The sequence below is a fragment of the Mustela putorius genome, unplaced genomic scaffold (genome assembly GCF_011764305.1).
Source record: "Mustela putorius furo isolate JIRA1106 unplaced genomic scaffold, ASM1176430v1.1 tig00000083_pilon_pilon_pilon, whole genome shotgun sequence".
Classification (NCBI taxonomy): Eukaryota; Metazoa; Chordata; class Mammalia; order Carnivora; family Mustelidae; genus Mustela; species Mustela putorius.
In genome coordinates, this window is record NW_025421273.1 from 11,860,771 (window position 1) to 11,880,865 (window position 20,095).

The following is a 20,095-nucleotide window of genomic DNA, read 5'->3' on the forward strand; positions in this document are numbered from 1 at the left end:
ATCCTCTTTCTGCCAAACGAAGTCCTGCACGGTACCTAACGGAAACCAGATTGTCCAAGGGTGTGGCCTCACACAAGGGCTGGACTGGGCCTGGGTGACTTTCCAGCCTTGCCAGGAATTCACTGGTGGGACCCAGAGAGAGTCTCTGGTCCTCCCCTGATTTGTTAGATGAGAGATTTAGGTAAGGTTAAAGGTTGCAGGCTGTGTCTGGCTGCGGCTTGTGGGCGGGAGCTGTCAGTAGGCCAGGTAGGAGGAAAGCCCAACGCTGCGCCCAGCCCTGTTGGGGAAGTGGAGCAAGGGGCCTGGAGGAGGAGCGGTGATGGGAAGCACCCAGTGCAACCTTGAGGGCTGGGGCCCAGTTTGGGTCTTTTGATTTAGAGCACTTGCAGACAGTCAGAGGGCCTTGCAAAGCTGAGCAGATGTCTCTTGCGGCAGTGAGGGAAATGGTTTGGAGCGTGACGGTGGGTATGGGGAGAAAGGTGAGAGGCAAGGCAGCAGTGAAAATGGACAGAAAGGCACACCTCTAAGACACATAGGAGAGTGAGGTGGGTTGTTTGTGGGATGGACAAAGCAAATTCTTGGGAGTCTGACTTCAGAAATTATTTCCCCCGAGCTAGGAGATCCCACCAAAGGGCTGGATGGGGAACAGGTCTTATGGTGTGTTAGCTGCATTTGTTCAGGACCTCGTACTCCTTGGTTCACAGTGTATGCCCAGCATCTGATAAGTGTTGGTCTCCTTTTCCTGCTTTCCTAGAGCTCCCAACCCAGCTTCATTTTGTGCTCATTACCCCCATCCCCTAGTCTGCTCTAGTCTAATAGGTTTGTGTATTTGGATAGGTATGAATCTCTGTTTTCAAAAAATCCCTTTTATGTATTTATTAAATGGTATGAGGCACAGGTCCTGCTCTCACTTCACGCAGCTCTCATGTCCAAGATCATCTGTTCCCATGTGTATGTCATTTCCATCCATCTGTCCCATAAGTGACTGCTGAGTCCTGGTTTGTCAGGATCTGTGGACAGATATGAAGGGCCTTGTCTGACACTCTAACAACACTGGTTTTAATCATGTTCAGATGGGAACATGGGAAGATCTTGAGAAGAAGAGTGATATGCTGTGACTTAGGTTGTACGAGAATGATTGCTGATGCTTTGTGTATGTAAGGGGCAAAGACTGAAGCAGGAAGACCTGTTAGAGGCCTGGTGTCAGGTGTGGAGTGGGTAGGATTCAATAGGGGAATGTGGTGCACCCCCTTGATTTCTGTTCATGGGATGGGAGGGGGGCATAGGCATCTTTTCAGGAGCACAGGTGTGCTTCACATGGGGCAGAAAGGACTGTTCCCATGCACCAGGCTGGCCATGCCTACCGACCTTTCATTTTCTTTGCATTGATCATGCCCAGGTTCTCTGGCTCACTGCTGCCACAGTGTAAGTTTGGTTTTGAACATGTTGAACTCCAGGAGCCTTGAGACACCCAAGAGGAGATGTAGATTAGGCAGTTGTTCTGTAGACATCTGATATTTGCTCTTCTGTATGCTATGCTCCCTTTTCATTGTGGATGATGGTCTGTTTTGCTTCCAAACTGTGTCTTCACCTTTCCAGCCTTCTATGTGGACTTTGTTCTGCCAGTCTTCAGATCTGTTTTCTGGGCTATTTACACTGATCTGACTGTTATCTTATTGTATCTGTGAAACAGGGCAGGCTTAGGGTCCTCCTGCTTCACTATCTTCCCAGTTCTCCCCACCATAAACATCTGAACCCCAAACCAACTTCTGGGAGTTGAGTGTGGCTTGATGGTGTGACTGTGGCTGGTGGAGTGCAGCATTGGTGGGGGGGCCAAGAACAGACCTTTGAGGTTCTGTAACACTCAGAACCTGTGATTCCTCTTCCATCATCATCATCATCATCATTATTTTTATTACTAGTTTTTAAGATTTTATTTAGGGATACCTGGGTGGCTCAATTGTTAAGTGTCTGCCTTCGGCTCAGGTCATGATCTCAGGGACCTGGGATTGAGCCCCGTGTCAGGCTCCCTGCTCAGCAACAAGCCTGCTTCTTTCTCCTCCCTGTGGTGCTCCCCCGGCTTGTGTTCCCTCTCTCGCTGTCTTTCTCTCTGTCTTAAAAAATATATTTGTTTATTTGACACAGTGAGAGATAGAGAGAGAGAGAGCACAAGCATTGGGGAGAGAAAGAGGGAAAAGCAGGCTTCCCACTGAGCAGCTAGTCTGGTGTAGGCTTGATCCCAGGACCCTGAGATCATGACCTGAACCAGAGACAGAAGCTCTACCAACTGAATCACCCAGGCAGCCATCATCATCATTATCATCACTGTCATCATCGTCATCATCATTATTTTAAGTAATCTCTAAGCTCGACATGGGGCTCAAGCTCATGACCCCGAGATCAAGAATCCCATTGACTGAGCCAGCCAGGTGCCCACCTCTCTTACATTTTCTTTCTCCAAAGATTTTATTTATTTATTTGACAGACAGAGATCACAAGTAGGCAGGCAGGCAAAGAGAGAGGGGGAAGCAGGCTCCCCACCGAGCAGAGAGCCCAATGTGGGGCTCAGGGTCCCAGGACCTTGAGATCATGACCTGAGCCCAAGGCAGAGGCTTAACCCACTGAGCCACCCAGGCGCCCCACCTCTCTTACATTTTTAATGCTTATATCTAACTGCCTTAAATAGGTTTGGAACAGAGGAGTTTTCAATAAATATTACATGCATAGCTTTTTTATTACATGAATTAATCATTTGGCATTAATGAAAAATGAACATTAAAATCAGAAGCAACATGAATTTATCAATTAATTCTGGTTACCCAAGAGTTATTTGGGTACAGATAATAGCCCTCTGCCCTCTTGGAAGTACTGAAAAGGCAAATGAAAAAAAAAAAAATCCACTGAGAATAAGTTTCCCTCCCCTCTGTCTGAGGGTCCCCACTCCTCTGAAAATACTTGAGTTACTCCTGGCCTAGGCCCTGGGTTAGAGAGTATGCTGACCTGTCCATGCAGGGGAAGGGGGGACAGCAAGGACAGTGCATTGTTCTATGCCAACTGAGAACCACAGCAAGACCTCCATCCGTTGCCCAAGTGAGAGTAGTCACGGCTGCCCAGCGGCCGAATAGAATCTGGTCATTGGCAGTTTTTGCAAAAGTGTGCTTCCTAGGGCCAAACTCACCAGGGGGTGTCAGAGCCTTGGACTTCAAGTTGAAATAGTTGAAAGAATGCAGATGTATTCATTGAGCAAACATTGAAGTTTTATGTTGGGTACATGATAGATACTGGGATTGTAACACTGGAGAACCTTGTGTAAATCTTGTGTCTAGATGCTCGGGTGGCAAGGAAGTATCGGGTGGAGTGGTTTCTGCTCCCAGGTGAGCTGGACAGCAGTGACATATAAATAGCAGCAGTCCAGAACTATAATAGAAGTCAGAATTTAATTTATATCGTTCTTCTGGCATTAGTTCACAGTGTAAGCAGTTAGTTGCTGAGCAGCTCTGCCACAAGCTGGATAGGCTGTTAACGTTTGCTGGCGTTCCCGCAGCCCTTCCCATGTCAGGCCCTGTTGTGCCGTCCACATGTGTCTCGCTCTTGTCCTCATAGTGACCTGAAGCCGAGGGGCTCTCATCCCCGATTTAAGTTGAGGACACAGGCGCAGGAAGGCCAAGGGCTTGTTCAGGGCCAGCTGCACAGCGAGGAGCAAGGGGCCGTGGCAGGTGTAAGGCTGCTCTAGATCATGTTGTGCTGAGTCTCCGACCAATCTTTGTGGTTTAGACAGTGATTGCCATACAGCATTTTTGGGGATTTAATATGGTTGCTTGAGTTTATTGGACTTTGTACAGGTATTGAACTCAAAATTATATTACCTCAAGCTATTAGTTCACATGAGATCTAAAATACCTGAGAATTTTGAGAACCTTGTAGAGTTCATATAGTAATTATTCCAGATATTCATTATTTTTGATGTAACTAATGGTTACCATTCTAATGTCAATTTTGTGAAGGCATGAATTTGGAAAGGGGAAATCTTGAAGCTCCTGGTTTTGTCTGGAAATTGCTTGGCTGCTGAGTGCCCACACCCCACCGTCCTTTCACTTGAGCTTTGTTGTGGTTTTCCTGTCCTGTGAACAGTGACTGTCTCCCAAGATTCATGCGAGAATGTCCAAAAGTGCAGTGTGTACTTAGGGGCAGAACTTATTTTAATCTTACATGTTTCTTAAAGGTCTGGTGAGATATTTAAATGTCTTAGTGGTTTGTTACAGCCGGTCTTGTTGAAGGTCGTCATGTGTCCTTGAGAACTTCAGAAGTCTATTGTAGACAGTAAACCGACTCAGACATCCATATATGGTGCAACAGTAGTAGGAGTTAATTTAAAACCGTGGCTTTGAGGAGAGTGGGTGGTTTGAGGTAGATGAGAGAGTGAGAATCCTAGTAGGACTTGGTGAATGCTAATTGTTACCATGTGCTTTTCATGATTCTATGATGTTTCTGGTGTTAGAGTATTTAATTTTTAACCCTGTGAAGTATGCACATTGTTAGTGCTCAGGAATATTCTGTTTCTTAAAGAATAATCGTCTATTAAACTTTCTAGAACTGTCCTTTTTTAATCTGTTGGTTTTTAAAATTTTCAGTATCCACCCCCTCCCCTTAAATTTGCCCTTCTCAGAAAACAAACTTTTTTTAATGGTGGTAAAAATATATATCATAAAAAGTGCCATTTTAACTATTTTTAAGCATACAATTCAGAGAGATTTGCCACATTTTAACTACTTTTTATTGCTTAACAATTCTTTTTACTAAGTCATTACCTTTTCATATTTATAATAATTTGTTCTTATTTTGGGGAGGGCAGCAGCTTTCTGAATTGATTTCTGATCTTGAACTGAATTTTTTTTTTCACTTCAAAATAATACTAGTTGTTAAAGCTATGAACTTAACTTTAAGTACAATTTTGTCCCGACACCTGAGGTTTTGATACATGGTGTTCTCAATTTTGTTGTTTTTCTGAGTCTTTTTACTCAGCACACATTTAGTTAGTGCATATTATGTGTTAGTTACTAAGGTAAGTACTGGGACTTTAAAGATTTATTTTATTTATTTTAGAGGGAAAGAAAGAGCACAAGTGGGGGCGGGAGAGAATTTCAAGCAGATTCTGTGCCAAGCGTGGAGCCCAGTATGGGTCTTAATCCCATGATGCCCAAGATCATGATCTGAGCTGAAACCAAGAGTCAGACACTTAATGGACTGAGTCACCCTCGTGCCCCTGTTTTTTGTTTTTAAATGAATAGGGCCTGTATAACTTTGATCTTTTTGTAAAATGTAGGTTTTTGTTTTTTAGTAGCTTATTTGATTGGTTTTCCCAGTGTTTTGTGGAGCCTAACACTAGAAGTATTCAGTGGAGTTTTATTTATTTATTTATTTTAAAGGATTTTATTTATTTGTTTGTCAGAGATCACAAGGAGGCAGAGAGGCAGGTTGGGGGATGGGTGGTGGTAAAGTAGGCTCCCTGCTGAGCAGAGAGCCCAATGCAGGGCTCAATATCCCAGGACCCTCTGAGATCATGACCTGAGCTGAACGCAGAGGCGTGACCCACTGAGCCACCCAGGTGCCTGTCAGTGGAGTTTTAAATCGACATAAATCCAACAATTAAGCCTTATTTAAATTTGTCATTTATGTTTTTCTCTACTTGGTTTGTTACAGATTGATAGGTGCTCTGTTTGATGGTTGGTAACATCTCTTAATTTTTACTGGAGACTTTACTGGCTTTTGCATTATATATTCAACATGTTTATTTTTATTTTTTAAAGATTTTATTTATTTATTTGACAGAGGGAAAGAGAGAGTGCGCACATGAGCAGGGGCAGAGGGAGAGGGAAAAGCAGGCTCCCCTCTGAGCAAGGAACCCAATGTGGGATTCCATCTCAGGACCCTGGGATCATGACCTGAACGGAAGGCAGCTGCTTAACTGACTAAACCACCCAATGTCCCTCAGTATGTTTATTTTGTACTGAGTTATGACCTTGTCTTTTTTTTTTTTTTTAAGATTTTATTTATTTATCTGACAGAGATCACAAGTAGATAGAGAGGCAGGCAGAGAGAGAGAGGAAGGGAAGCAGGCTCTCTGTTGAGCAGAGAGCACGACGCAGGGCTCAATCCCAGGACCCTGGGACCACGACCTGAGCTGAAGGCAGAGGCTCCAGCCCACTGAGCCACCCAGGCGCCCTGACTTTCATGTTTTTTATTAAAAGTATACCTCCTATTAACAGAGTAGCCTTGTTACTTAACAGTGTTTTTCTTTTCCTTTCTTTATTTATTTTAAATATTTTATTTATTTGACAGATCCCAGGTAGGCAGAGAGGCAGGCAGAGAGGGGGAGGCAGGCTCCCCGCTGAGCAGAGAGCCTGATGAGGGGCTCAATCTGGGATCCTGAGATCATGACCTGAACTGAATGAAGGCAGAGGCCTTAACCCACTGAACCACCCAGGCACCCCTTTTCCTTTCTTTTTAAGATTTTATTTTATTTTATTTTTAAAGATTTTATTTATTTATTTATTTGACAGAGAGAGATCACAAGTAGGCAGAGAGGCAGGCAGAGAGAGAGGGAAGCAGGCTCCCTGCTGAGCGGAGAGCCCCAGGATTCGATCCCAGAACCCTGAGATCATGACCTAAGCCAAAAGCAGAGACTTTTAACCCACTGAGCCACCCAGGTACCCCTAAGATTTTATTTTTAAGTGATCTTTACATCCCGTGTGGAGCTCAAACTTTCAACTCCGAGATCAAGAGTTGTGTGCTCCCCTGACTGCACCAGCCCACTTATGTTTCTCTGATTTTAAGTTGCTACCCATGCGTTCATTTTATTTGCATTTGCCTGCTTTATTTTGCTCATTTAAAAAATTCTGTCATTTTAATAAAAATAAACAACTGCCATTTTGACTTAATGATTACTATGTCCTACACTCTATTAAGCACTTGTCATAATCTCATTTGATTCTGTGGCAACCTTCTAAGTGGATTTTTTTTTAAAGATTTTATTTATTTGACAGAGAGAGATCACAAGTAGGCAGAGAGGCAGGCAAAGAGAGAGAGGAGGAAGCAGGCTCCCTGCTGAGCAGAGAGCCAGATGTGGGACTCGATCCCAGGACCCTGAGATAATGACCTGAGCCGAAGGCAGAGGCTTAACCCACTGAGCCACCCAGGTGTCCCCTAAGTGGATTTTTTTTAATCCTCCATTTACAAATAAGGAAACTGAGGCTTGCAGTGTTAGTGGCTTGCTTAAGGGTGAACAGTGAATAGTTTTTAACCACAGTTATACAGTATTTTAAGTATATATTTTCTAAGCAGCCATAGGGTTTAGTGTTGTGTTAAAAAATAAACAAACCTGGGGTACTTGGGTGGCTCAGTTGGTTGGGGTCCACCTCTTGGTTTCAGCTCGGGCCATGATCTTCTTCGTGGTGGGATTGAGCCCCATGTCCGACTCTGTGCTTGGTGGGACATCTGCTTGAGAGATTCTCTCTCTCTATCCCTTCCCCCCATCCCTCCAATTGTTCTTGCTTTCTTCAGTAAATTTATAAATCTTTAAAAAGCAATAAAAAAGTAAAAAGCAGACAAACTTAGGGGCACTTGGGTGGCTCCGTTGGTTGAGCATCCAGTTCTACACTTGACCTTAGCCAAAAAGCCGAGAAGCGATGAGCATCCAGTTCTAGAACTTCCGCTCAGGTCTTGATCTCAGGGTTGTGAGTTCAAGCCCCATGTTGGGCTCCATGCTGGGTGTGGAACTTACTTTAAAAAAAGAAAAGAGGGGCACCTGGGTGGCTCAGCGGGTTAAAGCCTCTGCCTTCGGCCCAGGTCATGATCCCAGGGTCCTGGGATCGAGCCACGCATCGGGCTCTCTGCTCAGTGCAGAGCCTGCTTCTCCCTCTCTCTCTGCCTGCCTCTCTGCCTACTTGTGTTCTCTGTCAAATAAATAAATAAATAATCTTTAAAAAAAAAGAAAAGAAAATATTTTTAAATACTTTACGGGGTATCTTTGTTTTTCAGAAGAAGAAAAATGAGTTTGGGGGTACATCACTGGCTCAGTGGAACATGTGACTCTTGATCTTGGGGTTATGAGTTCTGGCCCCATGCTGGGGGTCCAGATTATTGAAATAAGTAAAATCTTTGGGGGGAAAAAAAGGAAAAAAAAAGAGTTTTGCAAATATGAGTGACTTCTCAAGGTTACACAGCATATTAGGAGGTAGAGTTGGGATTTGAACCCAGGTATCCTGGCTCCAGTCTCTCTGTACCAAACACTGCCGCCTTTCTGCAGTTTCTCTTTTTAACCACTGCTGCTGTTCTACTTGCGTTAGCCTGCCTTTGACTCTAAATGGTGCTGGGAGGTGAAAGTATTCCAGTATATTCTTATTTGTTTAGTCAAGTAATTTCCATGCCAGCTTGGGGCTCCCAACTCATGACCCTGAGATCAAGAGTTGCCTGCTCCCCTGACTGAGCCAGCTGGGCACTATTTATTCCAAGCATATTTTGTTTGAAGCATTTATGTGTATGTGAAAACAAAGTCATAGCTGACTCAGTTTTGTTTGGGGTGGGACATATGGTTTGGGGGTAATGTTTTATTAATTTTTCTTCATGCTGTTTTGTGACTTAAATTCAGATAGCTGGAAAAATTTATTAGTATTTATGTGCTGTTCTTGGAAGATATGTCAGCGTTTTATTTTATTTTATTTTTTTTAAAATTTTATTTGATAGGGCGCCTGGGTGGCTCAGTGGGTTAAGCCGCTGCCTTCGGCTCAGGTCATGATCTCAGGGTCCTGGGATCGAGTCCCGCATCGGGCTCTCTGCTCAGCAGGGAGCCTGCTTCCTCCTCTCTCTCTACCTGCCTCTCTGCCTGCTTGTAATCTCTCTCCGTCAAATAAATAAATAAAAATCTTTAAAAAAAAATAAAATAAAAATAAAAATAATAAAATAAATTAAAAAAAATTTTATTTGATAAAGAGAGATCACAAGTAGGCAGAGAGGCAGGCAGAGAGAGAGGAAGGGAAGCAGGCTCCCTGTTGAGCAGAGAGCCCGATGTGGGGCTCAATCCCAGGACCCTGGGATCATGACCTGAGCCGAGGGCAGAGGCTTTAACCCACTGAGCCACCTAGGCGTCCCGATATGTCAACATTTTAGAAGGAAGCTTAATTCAGAAATACATGTTTTTGGGTGGGAGACAAACCATGAGAGATTGTGGACTCTGGGAGACAAACTGAGGGTTTTAGAGGCAAGCAGGGTGGGGGGAATGGTCTAGCCAGGTAATGGGTATTAAGGAGGGCAGGTGTTGTAGTGAGCACTGGGTATATATGCAAATGATGAATCACTGAACACTGCATAAAAAGCTAATGATGTACTGTATGGTGACTAATATAAACAAAAGCAAAAAACCCACAAAAAACAAAAAACAAAACTGTGTAGAAAAAACAAACAAAAAAGCAACAAAAAAAGAAATACATATTTTTGTAAAGACATACTTTTGGTATTCTGCAACTTGTCTCATGTTCTCTTTACCTTTGCCCATCACAGTATCTAGTCAGTGTGTGGTGGTGGTGTTGAACGTGTTGGTTCAGAGGTACCACAAGTCCAGACAGTCAGGTTAGCTTCTGGTGTACTGATACTACTATCACCTAGTACAAGTATTCAACTCTTGGATACTAAGGCTTCCAACTTAACAGAACCCAGAGTTATAGGGCTTGGAAGGAAAAAGTTTCTGGATTGGTCTAGAAAGTATAAATCTGAGATGCTACTTGCACTGGACCCTTTTTTCCTGTAGAAGCAGCACCATCTGTTGGACATCTGTACAGAATATATAAAGCTACATCTTGTGGGACCCAGAAGTCTCGTGTGTCCCCAGTGGGCCATTTCAACATTATCTTTAGCCAGCTGTTTTGGGTGATGGAGTATGTGACAAGATGAGTGAATCCCATGGCCATGGGTCATCACCTCACTGTTACCCTAAAACAAACTCCTTGGTCAGTGTTGTGTTATAATAGTGAAAAATTGTACAGCAAGTCCATAAATGGTGACATTGGAGAACAGGGTATATCCTTCTGGATCCAAACAGGAGACTAACCATGTAGTAATTTATTTTATTTTTTTATTAAAATATTTTATTTATTTATTTGACAGAGATCACAAGTAGGCAGAGGCAGGCAGAGAGAGAGAGAGAGGAGGAAGCAGGCTCCCTGCTGAGCAGAAAGCCTGTCTTGGGGCTCGATCCCAGGACCCTGGGATCATGACCTGAGCCGAAGGCAGAGGCTTTAACTCACTGAGCCACCCAGGTGCCCCCCCATGTAGTAATTTAAACAAGGGAAATTTAATATATTAAGAAATTAGTGAGCTTTGATAGAGTAGCCATAAACTGGAAAGAGAACTCTAAGGTATACTCCAGGGCTGAGGGATAGTACCCCCAAGGATGGATACATTTGGAAGGGGCCACACCCCAAGACTGGAGTTCATATCTTGTTGGAATACAAATGGTTGTAGCTGGGTTGCCTGGCCAGAGCTAGTCCATACTCACTAGACAAGCAGGATCAGTCGGGGTGCAGGCCAGCTGAGGCAGGTGGGAGGCCATGCAGAGGCAGTCAGTTTCCTGTGTAGGTGCACTGCCTGGGGTGCATCGTGTCTTTGTGGGGAGGGCCGTGGGAACATACGTCTAGGGTTCAGGTGAGCCATTGGTGATGGGCAGGCATGCAGGCATCTGGGAAGCACTGCTGGAACTGGGTGCTGGAGCAGCAGCCCCCTTAACCAGGCATGCACACACTTCTGTCTGTTGCTGGGTCCAGGGCATCTCCAGACCCCTGTGTGGAACAAGGTTGGGCTCACTAGCCAGCCAGCCCTGCAGTAATCCTTCCATGTGCTGAGACATGGGGCTGAGGAGAGGGTGCAGGAAGCAGTCACTGAGGCTGGGACACAAGCCCAGGCTCTCTGGGGCTCCTCCCAGCTGTGTTGTTGCACCCTGAGTCCCGTGCTGGAGGAGGCACAAATGCCAAACACCAGAGAAGCTCTGCCCTGCAGGCACCTGGTGCTGGAGAATCCAGATCATCTTGGTGGAAGTTCATGTCACTGAGCACAGTCCTCCCTCCCATCCTTGCGGTCATGTCTCTTTGTTCATGAGCGTATTTGGGGAAGTGTTGGGGAAAGAAGCTCAGAGGCAGACGTGCGCAGGCATTTGAGAGCTGCTTTGGCAGTGGCTGTCATTGCTGAGCATTCAGAGGACACAGATTGCCTTGCGCTCCGTGCCCATCCTTAGACCCCTTCTCTAAAACCCTCTGCCTCCAGTTATCCCTCCTTGTTCTTTCCAGGTTCCTAGGCCGGCTAGCCAGATACCAGCTTCTGCCATACACTGGCATAGATCTGCGTCTCTGGCCATTTCTTCTCCCTGGTAAAGCACCCAGGCAAGCACACTTCTCCGACTTGTGCTCCCTGCTTGGATTTTCCTTTCCGCTGGGCCTCCAGGACCCTGTCTGAGAACAGTGGCAGGTCCAGCCGTCCGCTGCTGGCCAGCGTGGGTGTCCTCATGCAGAGCCGTCCGTGGAGGGACTCCGTATTCTCTCCTTTGTTGCTGGTCGTAGGTGTCGGTCTTTCACTGGTGGTGCTGGCCCTTGATTGTGAGGCACGTGTGCATGTTCATGGTCATCTTGCTCGTGTTCTCCCAGGGGACAGCCTGAGATCCTCCTCTCTGTGGCCATTGCTTGAAAACCACTGCAGAGTCTTCTGCTTGCTCATTCCACGGACGCTGCCTGTCCTAGGAGTGACGTTATGGAAGGTGTTAGAAGGAGGAATGTGCTCAGGACAAAGTCTGTGGTCAGTTTCTTGGGAGAGGGAGAGGAGCGCGTGTGGTCCAGAAGTGCTGTGTATACAGGAGGTGGCCGGCCTGACTGGGAGAGACTGGGCGAGAGTGGGAGAGAGTGGGAGCGGGGTGAGTCAGCCTTTAAAGAGAAAATGTGTGCGCTGCATCAGCAGAGGAGAGGCGCGTTCCTGGTGGCCAGCAGGCAGACCTGTTGGGGTGTTGTGCACACAGGTGCGGGGTTCACACTGTCTGGGTGTGCATCCTACCCTGTGGTGTCGATGGGCCTCCCCATTGGTTCTGCTCCTCAGGTGCCACTGCTTTAAAATGAGACAGTAGTGGGGCACCTGGTTGGCTCAGTTAAGCATTTGCCTTTGACTCGGGTGACGGGTCCCAGGGTCCTGGAATTGAGCCCTATATCGGGCTCCCTGCTCAGTGGGAAGTCTCCTTCTCCTTCTCCCTCTCTCTGCCTGCCACTCCCCCAGCTTGTGTGCTTTCTTTCTCTGTCAAAAAATAAAATCTTTAACAACAACAAAAAAGAGACAGTAGTGCCTGCCTTTTGGGTCATCTAAGAGTTATTGGAGGACATACATGTATGGCATTTATTTAGCATAATGCCCGGCACTTGGTGCTTAGCTTTGTATTCTCACGTGAGTCATTTCTTGTTCTTGGGGCTGCTGTATAGTAACGTGCACATCTTTTTATATCATGATGTTGAAACAGTCCACTCCCTTGCTGTTTTCTTAAGAGCCAGAACATGTATGTGGGCTTTGGGTCCATCTCAGCAAATTGTAGGTCTTCCATAAATATGGACTGAGCTGTACAGAAGTAGGAATGTAGGAAAATGGAGTATTTTCTAACCATGAGGTGTGTTTCTGTCAATTTCTTTCTTTTTTTTTTTTTTATTAAAGTTTTTATTTACTTATTTGACAGAGCATGAGCAGGGGGAAGAGCAGAAGGAGAGGGAGAGGCAGGCTCCCAGGGAGCCTGATGTGGGACTTGATCCCAGGATCCTGGGACCCTGATCTAAGCTGAAGGCAGATGCCCAGCTGAGCCACCTGGGCACCCCTATCAATTTCTTTCTTTCTTTTTTTTTTTTTTAAAGATTTTATTTATTTATTTGACAGAGAGAGATTACAAGTAGGCAGAGAGGCAGGCAGAGAGAGAGAGAAGGAAGCAGGCTCCCTGCTGAGCAGAGAGCCCGACGCGGGACTCGATCCCAGGACCCTGAGATCATGACCTGAGCCGAAGGCAGCGGCTTAAGCCACTGAGCCACCCGGGCGCCCCCCTATCAATTTATTTCTGATAATGTTTTGTTTGTATTTAACTTTTCTTCGTGCTCACCTTCAGTGAGAACAGACAGCTCTAACGGGCTTCTAACTTGGAGTCCCTTTTGCACCGCTGCAGTCGATATCCCGTGGGTCTGGCCTGGAGCTTCCAAGCGTGGATCTGAGTAGATGGTCAGCCCTGGGAACCCCACAGCCCTTGACTAGTAGCCTCTAGATGAGCCAGCTTCTCCAAGGGGAAGCTTCCAGACCTTTCAGCTTGTGAGCACTTTGTCTCTTCTCGTTGGATGTTAGTTAACATCTCTGAAAATGTAGAGCAGATATTTTAAAAAATAAAATATATCTTAACCCGAAAAAAGTGAGTAATTTAAGAAATGTATCTTGAGATAATAAGAATATAGTACATATGTGCAGTGCTTTTTGAGCTGTCTTGTCCACAGCGATTTTAGAAAATTCTCTCTGAGCCTTTAGTCAGATGATACTTGCTTGCCTGGAGCAGCATCTCCCGTGGGGAGCCACCCTGTGTGATCTCTTGTTTGGACACAGGTCGTTCTTCCTGAGTCCTGTTCTTCATGAGTCCCCTTCATGCTAGCCTGCACTGCACGGGTGCTCCCTGTGTGCTGGCCTGGGGCCCGGAGCTCTTGCTGCTGCCTTAGGGTCGGTGGATGAGGGGTGTTCCAGCATGAGAGAGCTGAGGTGAGGGGAGGGCGAGTAATGCCGGCATGGATGCGCCAGTGAGGGAGGCTGGGCCGTCGGGTCTGGAGCAGGCATTCTTAATTATTCTAGTAGTTTGCTTTTTCTTTAACTTTTCGCTCTTTACTTGGAAAAATAAACTTTATTGAGGTATAATTCACACACGGTAGGATGCACCCATTTGAAACATACAGTTCTAGGAGGATTGACAAATGTCTGCCACCCCAGTTAAGACTTAGGACATTTCGGGGCGCCTGAGTGGCTCAGTGGGTTAAAGCCTCTGCCTTCAGCTCAGGTCATGATCCCAGGGTCCTGGGATCGAGACCTGCATCAGGCTCTCTGCTCAGTGGGGAGCCTGCTTCCCTTTCTCTCTCTCCACCTGCCTCTACTTGTGATCTCTGCCTGTCAAATAAATAAAGTCTTTTAAAAAAAAGACTTAGGAAGTGTCCATCACCCTGCATAGTTCCCATGTGCTCCTTTGCCAGTCCCTCTTCTCCTCTGGCCCCAGGCAGCCATTGATAGGATTGATAGGATTTGATTAAAATCTACCATCTTGCTAGCTATTTTCTGTTCATCATTTATTTCTTGTTTTCATTTCCCTCTTTTTCTGCCTTTTCTGGGTTTAATTTAACATGTTATGGTTCTGTTTTATCTCTTCTGTTGATATATTTATACCTCTTAAAATATTTTTATACTTGTTGCCTTTGGGTTTACAGTGTACATTTTATTTATTTTTTTAATAAAGATTTTTATTAATTTATTTGACAGAGAGAGATCACAAGTAGGCAGAGAGGCAGGCAGAGAGAGAGGAAGGGAAGCAGGTTCCTTGCTGAGCAGTCAACCTGTTGTGGGACTCAATCCCAGGGCCCTGAGATCATGACCTGAGCTGAAGGCAGAGGCTTAACCCACTGAGCCACCAGGCGCCCCTACAGTGTACATTTTTTTAAAATTTTCTGTTTATTTATTTTGAGAAAGAGAATAGGAACTTCTTTTATTTCCTAACCACCATGCTTTTTCTTCTTCTTTTTTTTTTTTAAGATTTTATTTATTTATTTGACAGGCAGAGATCGCAAGTGGGCAGACAGACAGGCAGAGAGAGTGGGGGAAGTAGGCTCCCTATTGAGCAGAGATCCCGATGCAGGGCTCTATCCTAGGACCTGGGATCATGACCTGAGCCTAAGGTAGAGGCTTTAACCCACTGAGCCACCCAGGCGCCCCGTAAGCGCCATGCTTCTTGGTGGCACTAGCTTCCCCATCAAGGAGTCACACAAAACAGAGCAGATTTGCAACTTCCACTGGGTTACGGATCACGATTATTTCTGGAGGGTCTTCACAGTTACGATGGGCATACATTTCAGAAGGCAACTTCTGGGCTCTCCTCTCTCTCTTACACACACACACTCACACAGACTCTCACACAGTGGTAATATTGTTCAGTTGATGGGATTGGCTGGCTCATGTCCAGTACTGTACCACGAGGAACGTGACCACACAGGTGAGCAGCAACCCACCCATCAGAAAGTATTTGTTCTGGAAAGCCCGCTTCTCCCCTCATGCTATAAACAAGCTCAGCATGTTGGCAGCATCAAAGATCTTCATCTGAGCCCCCTTCAAGGTCAGTCTCTGGGCCCTGAGTCCTTCCAGAGTATCGCACCCAGCTCCAGTGAGGTCTTCTAAGCCATAGTGAATTTTCTGGAGGGAGGAATTGAACTGCTACAAGTCATCCATTAGGATGGCGGTATCTGAGTCATTAGTGGTGTAAGTCTGGTACAGAAACTCCTCTTGTCATCCCTGCTGCTCCCTTATGTATCACTGGTGCTGGAAGTTTCCGCATAGGCTATAGGTGCTGAACATGATACTTTCAGTGGTCCACATGAAGTTTGGCATTCTGTCTTTTGTCAGAGGGCTCCTTGCTAGACAGAATCTCCAGACGTTCTCGATGGCTGAATATCTGGTCTGTTTGCTTGGATTTTGTTTTCTACTAAGTGCAGAGACTATTTGCCATCTCAAGTCGTCCTTGTGAGACTAGGTCTTACAGACCTTCTAGTGCATTTGCTGGTACAGCATCTCCTTGTTGTAGCCTTGCCAGGTCCAGCCCTGGCTTTACAGTGTGTATTTTATTTGTTTGTTATTAAAAATTTGCTTTATTTTTCTTTTGAATCAAGTATTAACCCCCAAGTTTACAGTTTGGTTTTTTTTTTTTAAAGATTTTATTTATTTGACAGATGGAGATCACAAGTAGGCAGAAAGGCAGGCAGAGAGAGACAGTGAAGCAGGCTCCCCACTGAGCAGAGAGCCCGATGTGGGGCTTGATCCCAGGACCCTGGGATCATGACCTGAGCCGAAGCCAGAGGCTTTAACCCACTGAGCCAACCAGGTGCACCAGTCTGGGTTTTTTTCTTTTTTTTTTTAATGCCTTCCAAATAGTAGCACAGTGACTATCACCTTTTCGATAGCCAAGTTATAAATCAAATTCCTCCCAGTGGTTATGTCCACATCTAGATTGTTTGGGTGGTCAGGAGCTCTTACTTGTTTTTTTTTTTTTTAATATTTTTAAGATTTTATTTATTTATTTGTCAGAGAGAGAGCGAGCGAGAGTGAGCACAGGCAGACAGAGTGGAAGGCAGAGTCAGAGGGAGAAGCAGGCTCCCTGCGGAGCAAGGAGCCCGATGTGGGACTTGATCCCAGGACGCTGGGATCATGACCTGAGCCGAAGGCAGCTGCTTAACCAACTGAGCCACCCAGGCGTCTCAGGAGCTCTTACTTGTTTGCTTTAGCTTTTAGTTCTTGGTTATATCTCCAAATATAAAAGAAATGAAAAATTCCTGCTGCTCCCGCAAAAAATTAACAGCAAACAGACTCCAGCTTTTTGGAGCAATTACCAGTGAATATCCTGGCCACATAAATCCTGTAGCTATCAGCGTGATAGACTGAGCTGCACTGAGTTTCTGTGCAGGTCTGGCCATGTCAGCCAGTCCAGTGCATGCTGGAGCCCAGAACAAGACTGTTTGGGACCTGCCATGTAGTACGACAGCCTCAATTTCTCCCCCAGCAAGAGCTTCACTTTCTCAAGGATTGGGTGGTAGGTGGCATGAAGGCCCCCAGTGCCAGTGGCTTACATCTCTTTGGAAATCGTCATGGGCAGCCACGAGGTGGGGGGTGGAGTGGGGAAGAAAGTGGCTGTTTGCTCCCTGCATGACAACGAAGGGCTGGTGTCACTTGCCTCACATCTTCCTCGGCCTTACACTGCACATTTTAGATTCACCCCACGGTTTCCCTTCAGATGCTGCTGTGCTGCTTCACAGTGTAGTAGAGGCGTCCTCGGTTTTACTGTGCTGCACAGACACTGCGCTTGTTTTACACACTGAGGGTTTGTGGCAACCTGTGTTGTTGAGCAGGGTTTTTTATTGGTGCAGTTCTTCCAACAGCATTGACTCCCTTTGTATCTCTGGCTCACAGGTGGGTAATTCTCAATATTTTTTTTTTTTAAGATTTTATTTATTTATTTGACAGAGAGATCACAAGTAGGCAGAGAGGCAGGCAGAGAGAGAAAGGAGGAAGCAGGCTCCCTGCTGAGCAGAGAGCCAGATGTGGGACTCGATCCCAGGACCCTGAGATCATGACCTGAGCCGAAGGCAGCGGCTTAACCCACTGAGCCACCCAGGCGCCCTAATTCTCAGTATTTCAGACTTTTCCATTATTATTACATTTGTCACGGTGATGTGTGATCAGTGATCTTTGATGTTACTGTTGTAATTTTTGGGGGTGCCACAAACTGTGCCCATTAGGATGGGGAGCTTCTTTTTTAAGATGTTGAAGTTAATTGGGGCGCCTGGGTGGTTCAGTGGGTTAAAGCCTCTGCCTTCAGCTTGGGTCATGATCCAGGGGACCTGGGATCAAGCCCCACATCGGGCTCTCTGCTCAGCAGGGAGCCTGCTTCCCTCTCGATCTGCCTGCCTCTGCCTACTTGTGAACTCTGTCTGCCAAATAAATAAAATCTTCAAAAAAAAAAAAAAAAGATGTTGAACTTAATTGATAAAGGTTGTGTGTGTTCTTACTGCTCTGTGTACTGTCAGTCCACCCCCCTTTTCTCTCTGGGGCCTCCCTATTCCCTGAGAAACAACAATATGGAAATTAGGCCAGTTAATGATCCTGTAATGGCCTCTAAGTGCTCAAGTGAAAGGAAGAGTCACACATAACTCACTTGAAATGAAAAGCTAGACATGATTAAGCTTAGTGAGGAAGGGATTTCTGAAGCCGAGATAGGCCGAAAGGTAGGCCTCTTGTGCCAGACAGCCATGTTGCAAATGCCAAGGAAAAGTTCTTGAAGGAAGTTAAGAGCGCTACTCCAGGGACCACATGAATGATAAGAAAGCCAAATGGCCTCATTGCTGATAGGGAGAAAATTTGGGTGGTCTGGACAAGAGATCAGACCCACCCCAGTATTTCCTTAAGCCAAAGCCTAATCCAGAGCAAGGCCCTGACTCAAGTCCAGGAAGTCTGAGGGAGGTGAGGAAGCTGCAGAAGAAAAGTCTGCAGCTAGCAGAGTGGGTTTGTGAGGTTTAAGGAGACACAGAGGGGCACGGCGGTGGGGGAGAGCAGCACTTGCTGATGGAGAAGCTGTGGTGGGATCTCTGGCAGAAAGTTTGCTAGGTATCTTTGCTGGGTATAGGATTCAGCTTGGATCGCCCATGGAGGTGACTCCTAAACAGCGGATTCTCCACATGTAGACACAACAGCCTTATCTGGGGAGAAGATGCCATCTCTGACTGTCCTCGCCGGAGGACAAGTCAGCACCTGGCTTCAGGGTTTCAGGGGACAGGCTGGCTCCCCGTTAGGGGCTAATGCAGCTGGTGACTTTCAGCTGAAGCTGGTGCTCCTTTACTATTCTGGAAATTCTTAGGATCCATAAGAATTGTGTTACCTCTCCTCTGCCCGTGCTCTATCCAGGACGGCAGTGTATCTGTTCACAGCGAGGTTTACCAAACGTCTAAAGCCCACTGTTGAGACCTGCTGCTCAGAAAAAAAGGTTCCTTTCAAAATATGACTGCTCGTTGACATTATACCCGGTCACCCAAGAGCTCTGGTGACATACCGGGAGATGAGTGCCGTTTCCCTGCCTGTGAACACAGCTTCCATTCTGCAGCCCACGGAGCAAGGAGTAATTTTGACTTTGAAGTCTTACCATTTAAGAGACACGGTTCACTGTAGATGCCATGGATGGGGATTCCTCCACTTGATCTGGGTGGGATACATTGAGAATCCTCTGGAAAGGATTCACTATGCCAGATGCCGTTAAGAAAATGTTCCCATGGCACAATGTCAATAGTAACAGGAATTTGGAAGAAGTGGGCTTCCGCCCTGGTGAGGACATTGAGGGCTTCAAGACTGAGTGGAGGAAGTCACTGTGCAGATGTGGTGGAAACAGCCAGAGAGCCAGAAGTGGAGCCTGGAGAGGCGAGTGACCTGCTGCCCTCGCAGGATAACACTTGCATGGGTGAGGATGTGCTTCCGTGGAGGAGTAAGGGAAGTGATTTCTTGAGCTGGAGTCTGCTCCTGGTGACGATGCTGTGGAGATGGTTGAAATCTGACAAGGACTTAGAACATTGCATGACCTTAGTTGATAAGGTGGCAGGGCTTGAGAGGACTGGCTCCAGTTTGGAGAGGAGTTCTACTGTGGGTGAGATGCTACCAGACAACATCGCTTGCTGTAGAGAAATCATTTGGGAAAGGAAGAGTCCATCAGTGCAACAAATTTATTCTCTTATTTTAAGAAAGTGCCATAGACTCACCATCCTTCAGCAACCCCCACTGTAAGACCCTCCGGCAGCAAAAGATTACAGCTTGCTGAAAGCTCAGATGATGGTTAGCATTTTTTAATAGATATAGTATTTATATTTATGATAATTTAAAAATGAAGCATTTAAGATTAAGATATTACATAAATTTTTTTTTTTTTAGATATAACACTGTGGCACACTCATTGTGCTATGGTATAGTATACTGGGAAACCAAAAAATTCATTTGTCTGGTGTTACTGGTAGTGGTTTGGAGCTGAACCCGCATAGTCTCTCTCAAGGTATGCCTGTAGAAAGGCCTTACACAGTATATTCCCAGTTCTTCTTTGTGCTATTGATGTTATTCATTTTGCTTTTACATATGCTGTAAATACACAATACATTGCTATTTTTGCTCTTAGAAGTCATCTTTTAGTGCAATTCTTAAAAAAAAAAAAAGAAAAGATTGATTTAATTTTACTTGTATTACATTTTTAGGGCTCTTCATTTCTTTTTGTATA

General features: G+C 45.7%; 1 protein-coding gene and 2 pseudogenes across 5 annotated transcripts in view; 1 reads left to right on the forward strand and 2 right to left on the reverse strand.

The window, feature by feature from the left end:
• The window catches only part of FAM193A (family with sequence similarity 193 member A), a 161,969-nt gene that overhangs the window by 24,286 nt on the left and 117,588 nt on the right, over positions 1 to 20,095 (forward strand). The window lies entirely within an intron of this gene.
• On the reverse strand, positions 15,253 to 15,791 carry LOC106003744 (annotated as a pseudogene).
• LOC101684676 lies at positions 16,558 to 16,918 on the reverse strand (annotated as a pseudogene).